The sequence below is a fragment of the Petaurus breviceps genome, unplaced genomic scaffold, assembly GCF_028583685.1.
Source record: "Petaurus breviceps papuanus isolate PSGF00001 unplaced genomic scaffold, PetGlider_PUasm1.0 175, whole genome shotgun sequence".
NCBI classification, from domain to species: domain Eukaryota; kingdom Metazoa; phylum Chordata; class Mammalia; order Diprotodontia; family Petauridae; genus Petaurus; species Petaurus breviceps.
Window position 1 is genome coordinate 67,225,379 of NW_027185764.1, and position 12,568 is coordinate 67,237,946.

At 40.3% G+C, this 12,568-nt stretch overlaps 1 long non-coding RNA gene across 1 annotated transcript in view; it reads right to left on the minus strand.

Annotated features, from left to right (window-relative positions):
- The window catches only part of LOC138159171 (uncharacterized), a 169,002-nt gene that overhangs the window by 57,315 nt on the left and 99,119 nt on the right, over window positions 1–12,568 (minus strand). The window contains exon 3 of the long non-coding RNA XR_011167832.1: window positions 6,013–6,191. This is a non-coding gene — a long non-coding RNA (uncharacterized lncRNA). The remainder of the gene's footprint in view (window positions 1–6,012; window positions 6,192–12,568) is intronic.

A 12,568-nucleotide genomic window follows, 5' to 3' on the forward strand; every position in this document is an offset into this window, starting at 1 on the left:
TCTTCTCCTCATTGCCTTTTTTCTCCTCATTGCTTCTTTTGCCATTTGAGTTAGTCTATTTTAAGGTGTTATTTTCTTCAGTCATGTTGTTGACTCTCATTTCATAATTTTTTTGCTTCGTTCTCATTTCTCTTCCCAATTTTTCCTCCACTTCTCTTATTTGATTTTCAAAATCCTTCTTAAGGTCCTCCATGGCCTGTAACCAGCTCATATATTTCTTGGAAGCTTCTGGTGCAGGAGTTCTGACTTCACTGTCTTCCTCTGTTCCATGCTTTGATCCTTTTTGTCCCCAAAATATGAGTGTAAATTTGGGTTGCTCTGTTTACTTTGCTTGCCTTGTTTGCCCATGTTGCCACTCAATTACTTGACTTTTGGGCTTTTTGCCACAGTAAGACTCTGCTACCAGACAGGGGAGCTTCGTCCCAAATGCTGGGGTTTTCTCAGCTGCCAAAGGTATTATTTGGGTGCCCTCTCTGAAGCCTCCACACACTCTGGCAAGCTGGTCACACATCCCAGGACCTCCACCCTAGACTGCAATCCAGACCCAAGCAGGTTAAAGCAAGAGCGATTACCCCTCAGACTGGTTGCTTGGTCCCCCTACAATCTGCAGACCAGGAGCTGAAGCTGCCATGTCTAGGTGCCTCAGTGGCTTCTCGCCTTGGGGACAGAGGCTGACTGCACTCCCAACTACTAGATCCCAAAATCCACACTGTACTGACCTCTCACTGTGTCTGTAGCATCTATGTGTTAATAATTCTGGAAACTGCCTTTTGCTGGTGATCTGAAGTCCCCCCAGCAGACAGCTTGTCAGGCCTGCCCTGGGACTAAAACCTCTGGCTTGCTCGGGGTGGGGTTGGCTCCCAGAACGCTGTGCTGTCCGCTTGCTGCCAGCCTGTGGGCTGTCCTCAGTGGGAGGTTAGCTTCTCTGTGTCATTTTGTGGGTTCTGTATCTCCAAAGTTTCTTCAGAGTCACCTTTTACATGAATTGGAGGAGGTGAGAGCCAGAGCCCCGCGGAAGCCCTGTTTCTTCTCAGTCATCTTGACTCTGCCCCCTCTATTATAATTTCTTAACATTCAACTTCAATTTTTCTGTAGCTATTTCCCTTGACATTGCTGCATAGGTTATTTCCTGGTTCTGGTAGCCTCTCTTTGCATCAGTTCATAACGTCATCTCTTTATTCATCATGTTTACCTTTCCTTACAGCCCTGCAAATAGTCCATTTATATACCACAGCTTGGCTTCTCTACTTTTAGTAAAAGGATTCTGGAATTATTGCCTAAGATCTTAGTTGCTTCAATCCACCTGCCTCCCTTTCCCCATCTCTTTTAGAGAACCCTTCCCCTTCTACCCAGATCCTCTACAATCCAGATCAAGAATTCAATTGCATTCTTAGCCTTCTACCTTCTACAGACATCTCCCCCACATCCTTATACTCTACAGATCTTATCTACTCTCATGTCCACACTTTGTAGATAGTTTCTTGATTTCATTTTGGAAGCCCCATCTCCCTTTCAACAGAATTATTTCTTAATTATGGGCAGCTAGGTGGCATAGTAGATAGAGTACAAAGCCTAGGTTTGGGAAGACTCATCTTCCTGAATTCAAGCATGACCTCAGACACTTACTAGCTGTGTGACCCTGGCCAAGTCACTTAACACTCTTTGCCTCAGTTTCCTCATCTGTAAAATTAGCTGCAGAAGGAAATGGCAAGCTATTTCAGTACCTCTGCCAAGAAGACCCCAAATGGGCTCACAAAGGATCAGAGACAACTGAACAACAAACCTGAGATTTCTTGATCTGCATTTGCAAGGTCTCAAAAATGTGGTCTCAGACCCTTCTAATGAGCCTCTGAAATACAACTGGGCAAATATAAGACAAAGAAGGTCCAGAAATACATTCATATAAGCATGGACGTGTGTGCTCCCCGTCCCCCCCCCCCACACACACACACTGGAGTTACAAAGTCTATAGGTCCTTAGAGGGGGAAATCCTCATTTCTAATCTTTATAGATATCCCCATGTCATCTTTGATTCAGGCTCACTCAGAGATGCCCCTGGTATTCTATGGCTTTTATCATTAACTTCAATTTTCTTCTCAGCTGTTGGTCATCAAAATAATCATAGCATTTTACATTTTGAGCTAGAACGGACCTCAGAAATCATTAAACCAAACTCCTCATGATGAAGAGATGAAGGTTGTGATTTGCCCAAGGGTACATAAGAGAGTGTGCAGCCCCAAGAACCAGGATTTGACCCCTGGTCCTTTGATCTCTCTTTGCGCTGAAGCACAATAATTCTGTGCCCTGCAAATACTGATGGAGACTTGTGTGGCTTCAGTGATAAAATGAGGCTGTCCAGGGCTGCAGATTAGTTTTACTAACTAAAATGCTTTCTTTGCATACAATAAATTGTTTGATCAAGACATGAGGCTGTTTATCAGGGCCAAGGCAGGCTGCCTTCTCTAGGAACCTCCCTTGGCCCCTGGCATCTTTGAATACTGGACCAGAGCCCTAAAATGCTTGAAAATTCTAAGATCTCTGAGTGCCATCTAGATGTGAAAGGCTTGAGTGCAAGGCTGCTGGCCAATGCCACCAGAAAATGCAAGGCATAGGGGGAGGGGACCAAGATGCTGACAGAAAGACCACAGGAGGTTCAGGTAGACTTGGAAGAGTGGAAATACCTTACTTTTCTCAGGCAAACCTCCAGTTTTTATCTGGGTAGATTTACTGGATCTGGATTTAAATGATTCATACTCTCTGTTCAATCAGGCTGGTTCTCCTGATTATCCCACAAAATCTACCACATTCATTCCTGAACCCATACTCAATTCAATTTAGTGCCCATTTATTAGGTCCTTACTATGTGCCAGGCCGTGGAGGTAAAAAGACAAAAACAAAGCATCCATCCCCCTCAAAGAAATTTGCATTCTCCTGGGAGGTTAGAACATGATGCGGAAGCACAAAAAGAACAATGAAGACCTGTGTTCAAATACTACTTTTAATGTTTTTCCCTGACACGATCTTGGGCAATTCACTTAACTTAGCTGAGTTTCAGCTGCCTCATTTTTAAAACTGAGAAGCTGGGATTCAGTGGCCTCTGGGCCCCATTTCCTTTTTTTAATTTTTAACAGTGTTTTATTTTTTCCAGTTATATGTAAAGAAAATTTTTTAACATTCATTTTTACAAAATTTTGAGTTCTTATAATAGAAATGTAAATTTTCAAGATCTTCCCTGCCCCTAGCCTTAAGTGCACCTGGAGCCTGTGCTGGGAGGCTTGTTTTTCAGGAGATACTTTGTGATTGGGCAGTGGGTCAAGAAGGTTGTTACATTCTCTGACCCAGGAGAAGGCTATATAATCCCTGATATGAGACTTTGTTTTGGGGCTTACTTTGAAAAGTGTTGTGTGATTTGACCAGATGAGACTCTGGGCAACTGTTGAGCCCCCCGGCTTTGAAAAACCCAGATGTTGATGTTTTCCTCTCTGGTAACTGTGATTTGGTATGGATATAATGGGTGGACAGTTTGGAAACCTGTCTGCTTGATGTGTTTCTCTGTCTTGATAATTCTTTCTGTATACTCTGAAGTTCGGGGTGCTGACCTTTTTCCCCTGAACTAGGTAAACGATATATGTTTGACTGATTAAAGTAAGCTTGTAACCCATTTTGAGTTGCTTTCCTTTAGAAAAGCAGATCCAAGAACCTGTGTTGGTAGCCACCCTGGGGATGCTGAGGTGCTTGCTGCCACAGTTCTAAATCTTTTTCCCTCCTTCCTCCCCTCCCCTCTTCCTAAAATGGTAAGCAATTTTATATAGGTTATATATGTGCAATCACTGAGGTCCTTTTCAATTCCAAATAAATAAATACAAAGGAATTTGGGGGTATTACTAACAACTGAGGGAAGGAGGGAAACAAATATTTCTTAAGCACTACTTAAGTCAGGCACTGCTAAGTGATTTAAAAATATGATCTCATTTGATCCTCATAACAACTCTAAGATATAGGTGCTAAAATTATCTCTATTTTAAAGTTGTGGAAACTGAGGCATACAGAGGTTAAATGACTTGCCTAGGGTCCCACAGCTACTAAGTGTCTGAGACAGGATTTGAACTCAGGTCTTCCTAACTCCAGTTATTACCAAATTGGCTCAGAAAATAGAAAGGCCTTCTTGTAGCGATGATAGTAGGTTTCTGAAGCTAAATGTTTCAGTGTGAAGGAGAACATTCCAGATATGGAGAAGAGCTTATGAAAATTCACAGAGACCAGACATGTACCATAATATATGAGAAAACAGCTAGGCCAGTCTGTGTGAGTGGGAGTAATGTGTAATCAGTCTAGAAAGAGAGGCTAGAGCCTAACTGTGAAGGGTTTTAAATACCAAACAGAAGAATTTATGTTTTATCCTAGGGACAATAAGAAGCATAGCTGACTCCTCTCACGCTCTCCCATCACTGACCTGGAATGCTCTCATCTCCCTATTTCTCTGCCTATATAAATGGGAACCATCCTCTAAGCCCTAGATCAAGCTGTACTTTTCCCCTCAAGTTCTCCTTAAATATTTCTGATCTATTTCCCAGTAATACATAAGAGAATCATATATAGAACTGGCAAGGACCTCAAAGGCCTTCTAGTTATTTTATCCAACTTTCTCATTGTATAGATTAAGGAAGCTGATTTGCCCAAAATCGAATAGTGATAGTGAAATATAGATTCTAGACTACTTCCCCAAATTTCACTCCCACTACAAGTTGAGTCCACAGAGGCTCCTACCTCCTTAGAATTCTAGAAGTAACCCTGTGATGGCTAATTCTACTCTAGCTCAGGAGCCCCTATTGGTATTCCTCCTCTTAATAATCAGCCAGTAGACTTAATTATTGCTTAGCAAAGGCTAAGGTGTCATATTAAGAACATGTGTAATAAAGCATTCTCTCACCAAAGTCTAGGGTATACTCTTCTACAAATACACACAACATCCATGGGGAAAACAGTCCCAAACTTAGAGTAAGATGGTCATGTGACAAAATGACAAAAGTTAATTGACAACTCTTGGCACTTCAGTACTCAGAAGTCCTTTCTTTTTTTGTAGAGCCCTCTGTAGATGCCATTGAGTATAGCATTTCTTCTGGGCAAGCTGTTCTGCTGGGGTTACAGGGTCTTCTCTTTCTTAAGACCTAATGTAGTACTCTCTTCTATCAGGAGGCATCAAGCTCCCTGAAGTTTCCTCTTCTCTTGGACAACTGTCTCTTTACATCCATGTCTATCCTTTGTTGCATGTTTCCGCCCTCAGTTTTGATGCATGATATGGTTGATGGAAGGAAGAGAATGTCTTCCCCCATCTCCTACTGTCCTATGGTACAATCTGCCTCCACAAAGTATGCATGCATATGTGTATGTCTATACATGCACACACAGATATATTATACATATATAATACATCTATACAAACATACACATATACATATAATATTTTACATGAGAATTTTTGTAGTAGCAAATTATCAGAAGGAAAATGAGTATCCATCAACAGGCAAATGAAAAGAAAGATTGCAATATATGAATATAGGGAAACACCATTGCATTTGACAAATATACAGAATTCATAGAAACTTAGGGAGACTTACATTAACCAATACAGAGTAAAATAAATAGAACCAGGAGTGGAGGGATGGGCAGGGGAGTCATCCTATCCACAATAGTAAAAAGGGAAACAGCATTGAAAAGGCTTTCAGAACTCTGATCACTGCAGAAATCAATCTTTACTTTAAAGGACAGATGGTGAAGCATGCTTCCACCTTTCAGCAAAGAGTTGGTGGCCTCTAGGTGTGGAATGAGGCACATACTTTCATGTTTGGCCAGTGTGATTTGTTTTCCCTGACTATACTTATTTATTTATTATAAAGCAAAATCCTATTGTGGGGAAAAGTGAGTCATCAAAAAATAGCAACGATGTTTAAAAAAAAAACTCAATAAAATATCTAAAAAGAAAAGAAAAATTTTACCCCAAGTAATACCAACCTTTTGTGACATCATCTGATTTAGAATTCCAGAAACACATTCCTGGAGGAACTGTGGTATAAAGTAGGCTTAGAGACAAAAAGCATTAAAACACCAGGGTTTGTATCCTGTCTGTGCCACCTTCTAGATGAGTTGTCCTGGGCAAATCACTTGACATCTCTGGCTTTCAATTTTCTCATCTGTAAAATGGAAGTAACAATATGGCTACCTTATAAAGTTGAAAAGCAATAATGAGATAACATACATTGAGCACTTTACAATATACATTAAGCACTTTATGTGGTTTTTGGTTTTTAGTAATCATAATATTATTTTCATGAATAGATAGAACATTATGCTTACAGTCAGGAAGGCCTGGCTTCAAATCCCATTTACAAACCCAACCTCTGTCAATCTCAGTTTCTTCATCTGTAAAATGGGCAGTGCTTACCTAGAGAGTAAGAGTGACCAGCTTCATAGTTAAGAAGATCTGATTTCCAGCTCTATGTCTGACACATGTGTGTTCATATGTCACTTAACTTCTCACTGCACCAGGCAGCTTTCCCAGAGAACTACAAATCTACATCAGTGGAGGGAGTTTCCACGCCAGAAGTTCATCCCCCCCCCCCCCCTTGAAATTACAGATTTCAGGGAGGGGAGGAGAAGGAAGGGAAGAGAACAGGTGAAGACACCATTGGGGAAGTACTTCCCTCACAGGATGTGACAATCAAATGTGATAGATAGTATCTATAAAGTAGTCTGTAAACTTTAAAGTATGGTGTCAATATCAGTTCTTATTAATGTGATTATCTAAACCCTTGTATTTGTTGCTGAATTATATACTATCTTGTATTGCTATTTAACTTTTCACATGTACATTTCTCATCTCCAGGGCAATGAACCCATTTTTTTAAAAAAAAATTTATTTATTTTTAGCTTTCAACATTTATTTCCATAAGATTTTGAGTTCCAAATTTTCTCTCCATCTTTCCCCTACCCCTTCCCCCAAGAAGAAGAAGAATTTGATATAGGCTTTACATATATATATATATATATATTCATATTGAACCTATTTTCACATTAGTCATATGGTAAGGAAGAATTAGAACCAACGGGAGAAACCATGAGATAATGACCCCATTTTATATCTCTTTGTCACTCCACCCCAGTACTTAGCAGGGCACCATTCATATAAAAAATGTTTAATATTTATTTGTTGAAATAGAATGTGAGTTTGATTGATTAAGCTGATTAATCATCAGTTTAGTCAATGTGCATAATTTGAATTTATCTGCCTGATCAGGTGTTTGGTTTGCTTCTTTTCTCATTGTGCAGATTTCAAATGGCTTCAATCACATCAAAAATTCAAGAGACCTGTTAAATCTGAAGGAAGCAAAAAGACCCTTCATTAGCAGTTTTTGCTTCTCGCTTCTCCCAGCTCTATCTCCTCCCCCATCCATGCCCAAAGTGCCAAAATAGACCATGGGTGCTACTGGTTTACTTCTGATTACATTGTTGCTTATCCAAACCCCAATTCTTTCACTTCATCTCACTTTAAGTCAACAAACATTTCATTCAACACAGCAGTGATGTAACCATCAGAGACCAGTCAGGGATTCAGGAAGACCTAGTGGGTTCAAGTCTGACGTATTGACAAATCCTTCAACTGCTCAGCACACCTCAATAAGGCTCTTAGTCTATATGTTGCAATCCAATTTCAGACTTGCACTGAGAAAGGGAGTTTCCTCCATCATCACTAGAATGATGAATACAAATATAATACAATGCAATGCAATTGCAATACAATAATAACAGTACCTCCAAAAAATAGAACTGTGCACTAAGCCTGAGGCTAGAATAGCCAAAATAAAAATAGACCCTGCCCTCAAGGAGCTTATATTCTACTGGGTCACTCACCTTGGCAAATAATCACAAATAGCAGCATCAATCCATAGGCAAACAATTCAGAAATTTGGGCAGCATCTTTGATGGCATGGACCTCCTCTTTTCAAAGCCTCACACTTTTATTTTAACTCTAGGATACCACTAAAAACAAGAGGGGGGAGAGAGAGAGGGAGAGAGAGAGAGAACTGCAGCATGCTAAATTATATCATAGCTTCTGCAGGAGGAGAATTTAATTCCACCTGACTTAGAGATCTAAAGGGAGTTAATGAATTATTCCAAGAGAATTCATGCACTGAGAGCCTATTGACTTGACTCCACTCCATGAGACAGCATTTTTTTCTCACTGACTAGTGCAAAGCAAGCCCCAGTGCCTATGTTATTATTTCCTCCCTTTACTATAAACAAGAGCCGGGACGTTTCCATAGCCCAATCAAGGGTAAGTAAAAGTTTACCACTCCTTATGGATTATAGAGAGTCCTTCTGAATAGTTAAGAAGGGTTCCTCCCTATAAAAAGAAATTCAATGCCATTCTCTTCTTGTCTTTTCCTTTTTGGTCAATACTTGTGATTTCATCCTTATGAGGAACTGTTTGTGTGGAAGCTCTCTCCCTCCATCAATACAAATGGGTAACTACTCTGTTACTTATAATCCAGAGATCTGTTGTTGTTATTCAGTCATTTCAGTCATATCTGACTCTTTATGATCCCATTTGGATTTTTCTTGACAAAGATACTGGAGTAGTTTGCCTTTTCCTTCTCCAACTCATTTTACAGATGAGGAGACAGAGGCAAATAGGGTTAAGTGACTTGCCCAGGGTCACACAGGTAGTAAGTGTCTGAGGTCACATGTGAATTCAGGTCTTCCTGACTCCCAGCCCAGTCCTCTATCCACTGTGCTACCTAGTTGCTCCATAATCCAGAGAAGGGGTTCTTAATCTTTTGCTAGTGTCATGGATTCCTTTGACAATCCAGTGAAACCTATTCAGGCCTTTAAAGAAGTTATTTTTTTTAATAATTGAAGGAGGGGTGTCTAGGTGGCACAGTGAATAGAGCACTGGCCCTGGAGTCAGGAGGACCTGAGTTTAAATCTGGCCTTAGACACTTAACACAGACTAGCCATGTGACCTTGGGCAAATCACTTAATCCCAACTGCCCTGCCTTCCCCCCCTTCAAAAAAAAAACAAAAAAGAAAAGTACTATAAATAATTGAAGGAAATGGTCAATTTCAATTAAAGGTAAATGAAAACAAAGATATGTATTTTTTTTTCCTAATCTAAGTTCACAAACTCCCTGAAATCTCTTCATGGACCTCGTTAAGAAGCCAATCCTGGAGAGCTGTCTGAAGAAATAAGTGATTTGTCTGAAGAAGTTTATCTGATATATTTTAGGGGTAGAGCATGAATGTGGGTCTTCCTAAGTGCAAAGCTCACAAGAAAGCTAGACTATGCTGGCTCCAAACATTCCTCTTAAATTTTGAATGGCTATCTTTTTTCCTCCTTTGCTCCCCTGCCCCCTAAGAGGCTGTATGTCATATCCCTTTGTACTTCTATGTTAGCAGAATCTATGATTCATTCTTCTGTGCTGCTTGTTACAAGACAGGAACACAAAGTCCACACTCTGAGGATCTGAGAAATACAATGACGGCCAACAAAAGACCCAACCCAGGCTGTAGGACATCTGAGCTGAGCCATTCAGAATATGGAGGCTTCTGATAAAGAATGACACGAAAAACAATACAGTAACTAATACTGCCAGGGAGAGACATTACTTAAAGGAGGAAATCTCGTCTCCATTTCTCTTCCCTTTGCACAAAATAAATTTGACTAGGCAATGAATGCAGCTTGGAATATTAAACAGGTTAGAACCAGTCCTCTAATGTCCTTAAAGAAAATCTTCCAGGTCCCACCACTAACCCAAAGAACCCTCTCCTTTTCAATGCTCAGATCAGATGCTAATGGATCCAGAGTTGCCTTTGAAAAAGTGCTCTAGTCTATGGTGAATGGTCTGTGAAATGAAGCATCTCAAAAGAAAACTTCCCCAAGAAAGGCCAACTAGCCTAGGTTAGGTTAGGATTGGTTTCTGTTTCAATGGGATATAAAAACCCTAAATATGAGACAGGGAGCTGCCTCAGTTATAAAGGTCCTTATTTCCAGTGCACATCTTCTGTAATGGTAAGGGAATTTGAAGATCTTTCCTGCCCCTTAATGGGCCTCACTTGGAACCCAACAAGAGAAGCTTGCTTAGGGGAGCCTTGTTTTTTAGGAAGGCTCATACCTTTAGCTACTTTGTAATTAGGCAATGGGATGTTCTCTGACACTGGAGAAAGATTATATATATATATATATATATATATATATATATATATATATATATATGTATATACTGAAGTGAGATTTTGCTTTGGGGCTCACTTGTGGGAAGAGTTGTGTGATTTGGCCAGATCAGACTCTGGGCAGCCATTGAACCCCCACCCCTGCTTTGAAAACCCAGATGCTGGTGCTTCTTTCTCTGGTAACTAACACTGTATGTATGTAATGGTCAGACAGCTAGAAGCCCTGTCTGTTGGTATATTAAATTATGGATTTTTTTTCTGTATTTTTGTCTGCTTGTAATTTTTGTTTGTATTTTCTGAAGTTCAGGGTATTGACTTTTTCTGCTGAACTAAGAAAATGATATACATGTTTGATTAAGGTAAGATTGTTAACCCCTGTTGAGTTGCTTTCCTTTAGAAAGGAAGATCAAAGAACCTGTGCTAGCAGCCATCCTGGGTATGCTAGTGTTTGCTTATACACTACCTTCCCCATCAATAGTGCCTAGAACAGTGATGGGCTCTCAACGTTCATGACTGACCAGATGATTAAACATAATAGTAATGTCTCTCATTGTTATGAAGAAAAATCAGCAGAGAGCCCTATTGGTCACCAAATGTTCTTTCAAATAGTGTCAGGTAAATATCTGCAAACTGATTGGACATCTATAGGAAGTCTAATTAACTAGTGCCAAGGTTTGCATGAGAAAGGAGCATAGACAGGACATGTGAAGCAATGGAGTGGAAAAACCAAGGAGGCACAAAGAAATAAAAGTAGGACTATCTGAAGTCAGAAAGTAAAGGTGCTCTAGTGCCCAGGCTGATATTCTAACAAAAATATCCCTTCTCATCTTTTCTTTCTTTTTTTATTTTTTTTTTGAGCCTGGGTTTCCCTATCTTGCCCAGGAACCAGATGGAATGTTGTTGTTGTTTAATTGTTTTTCAGTCATGTCTGACTCTTCATGACCCCATTTGGGGTTTTCTTGGCAAAGATACTGGAGTGATTTGCCATTTCCTTCTCCAGCTCATTTTACAGATGAGGAACTGAGGCAAATAAGGTTAAGTGACTTGCCCAGGGACACATAGCTAGAAAGTGTGTGAGGTCAAATTTGAACTCAGGAATATGAGTCTTTTCTGATTCCAGGCCTAGTGCCCTATCCACTGCCTCATCATCCTAGAAGAATTCAACCTGTAAGTGGGAAAGACAAGAAATGTGATGGAATTGCCCCACCCACCCCACCAAATCCCCACTAATGTAAAGATTATGTTGGCTTAAAGATTTCAAAACACCTGGAGGAAAAATTTCTTAGAACTTATAACTCTTTTGCTTCGGTCACCTGACTCCATACCTGGAATGACTTTGACTTTGAAACTGTCACCTCAAAAGACTCTCCTTTTGAGAATTCAGTCATTTTCTCAGATGTAAGTGTGGTATTCATTTTGTACTATATATTCATTCTAGGACGTAAAGCCTCAGTGATCTTGAGTCCACAAGAAGAAACCTGGGGTCCAAACATGTTAATGCTAATATTAAGCAATCATTTGGGCCTTGATCTTCTAAAAGCCTGATGGACCCTAAGTACGCTACTACTAAGAAAGAGTATTATCTCCCTTGTCTAGCTCTTGTTTGAACAGTGGTCTACTTATCCACACCATCAATTTGGATAATTACCTCCCATGTGCTCAAATCCCCCCACAACATACACCCCATCATTTCCCATAGATATGGGAATTTTCTTTGCTCCTCTCCTCAGCTGAGATAGAGACTTGCCAAATAGAGCATGGAACACAGTCACAAAATCACGGAATCTCCAAATGCCCTTCTCCATTTCATCCCTGGTCCATCTTCCTCATCCCACCTCCAAAAGCTCTGTCTTCAGCCCTCTTCTATCTTATCTACACACTCACCTCACCTTTCCCCCCACCCCCATGATCTCATGCTTCAATTAACTCCTCTATGCAGATTATTCTTAAATCAATATCTCCTGGGCCATTCTGTGCCCTGAGCTATAGGGACACATTTGCAGCTCACTGCTGGACAGCACCACATGGTATAGAGGAAAGAATGCTGGATTTGAAGAGACAGGAGAGTCATCAGGAAATAATAATGAGGTGAAAAGAGGGAGCTTCAATAAAACATTTAAAAAGAAAAAAAGTGTTTCCTAACTCATATCGACCACAAATGACTTCTCCTGCTTCTGAACCCCAGAAGCACTTACTGCTAGAGGTAGTATGGTATAATAAAAGAAGTTGACTCAAAGAGAGGACAGTCTGCATTTGATCCTATCTCTGCCCTCTACTGAGTAGTAATAGACTAATCACTTAATCTCTCTCTCTCTCTCTCTCTCTCTCTCTCTCTCTCTCT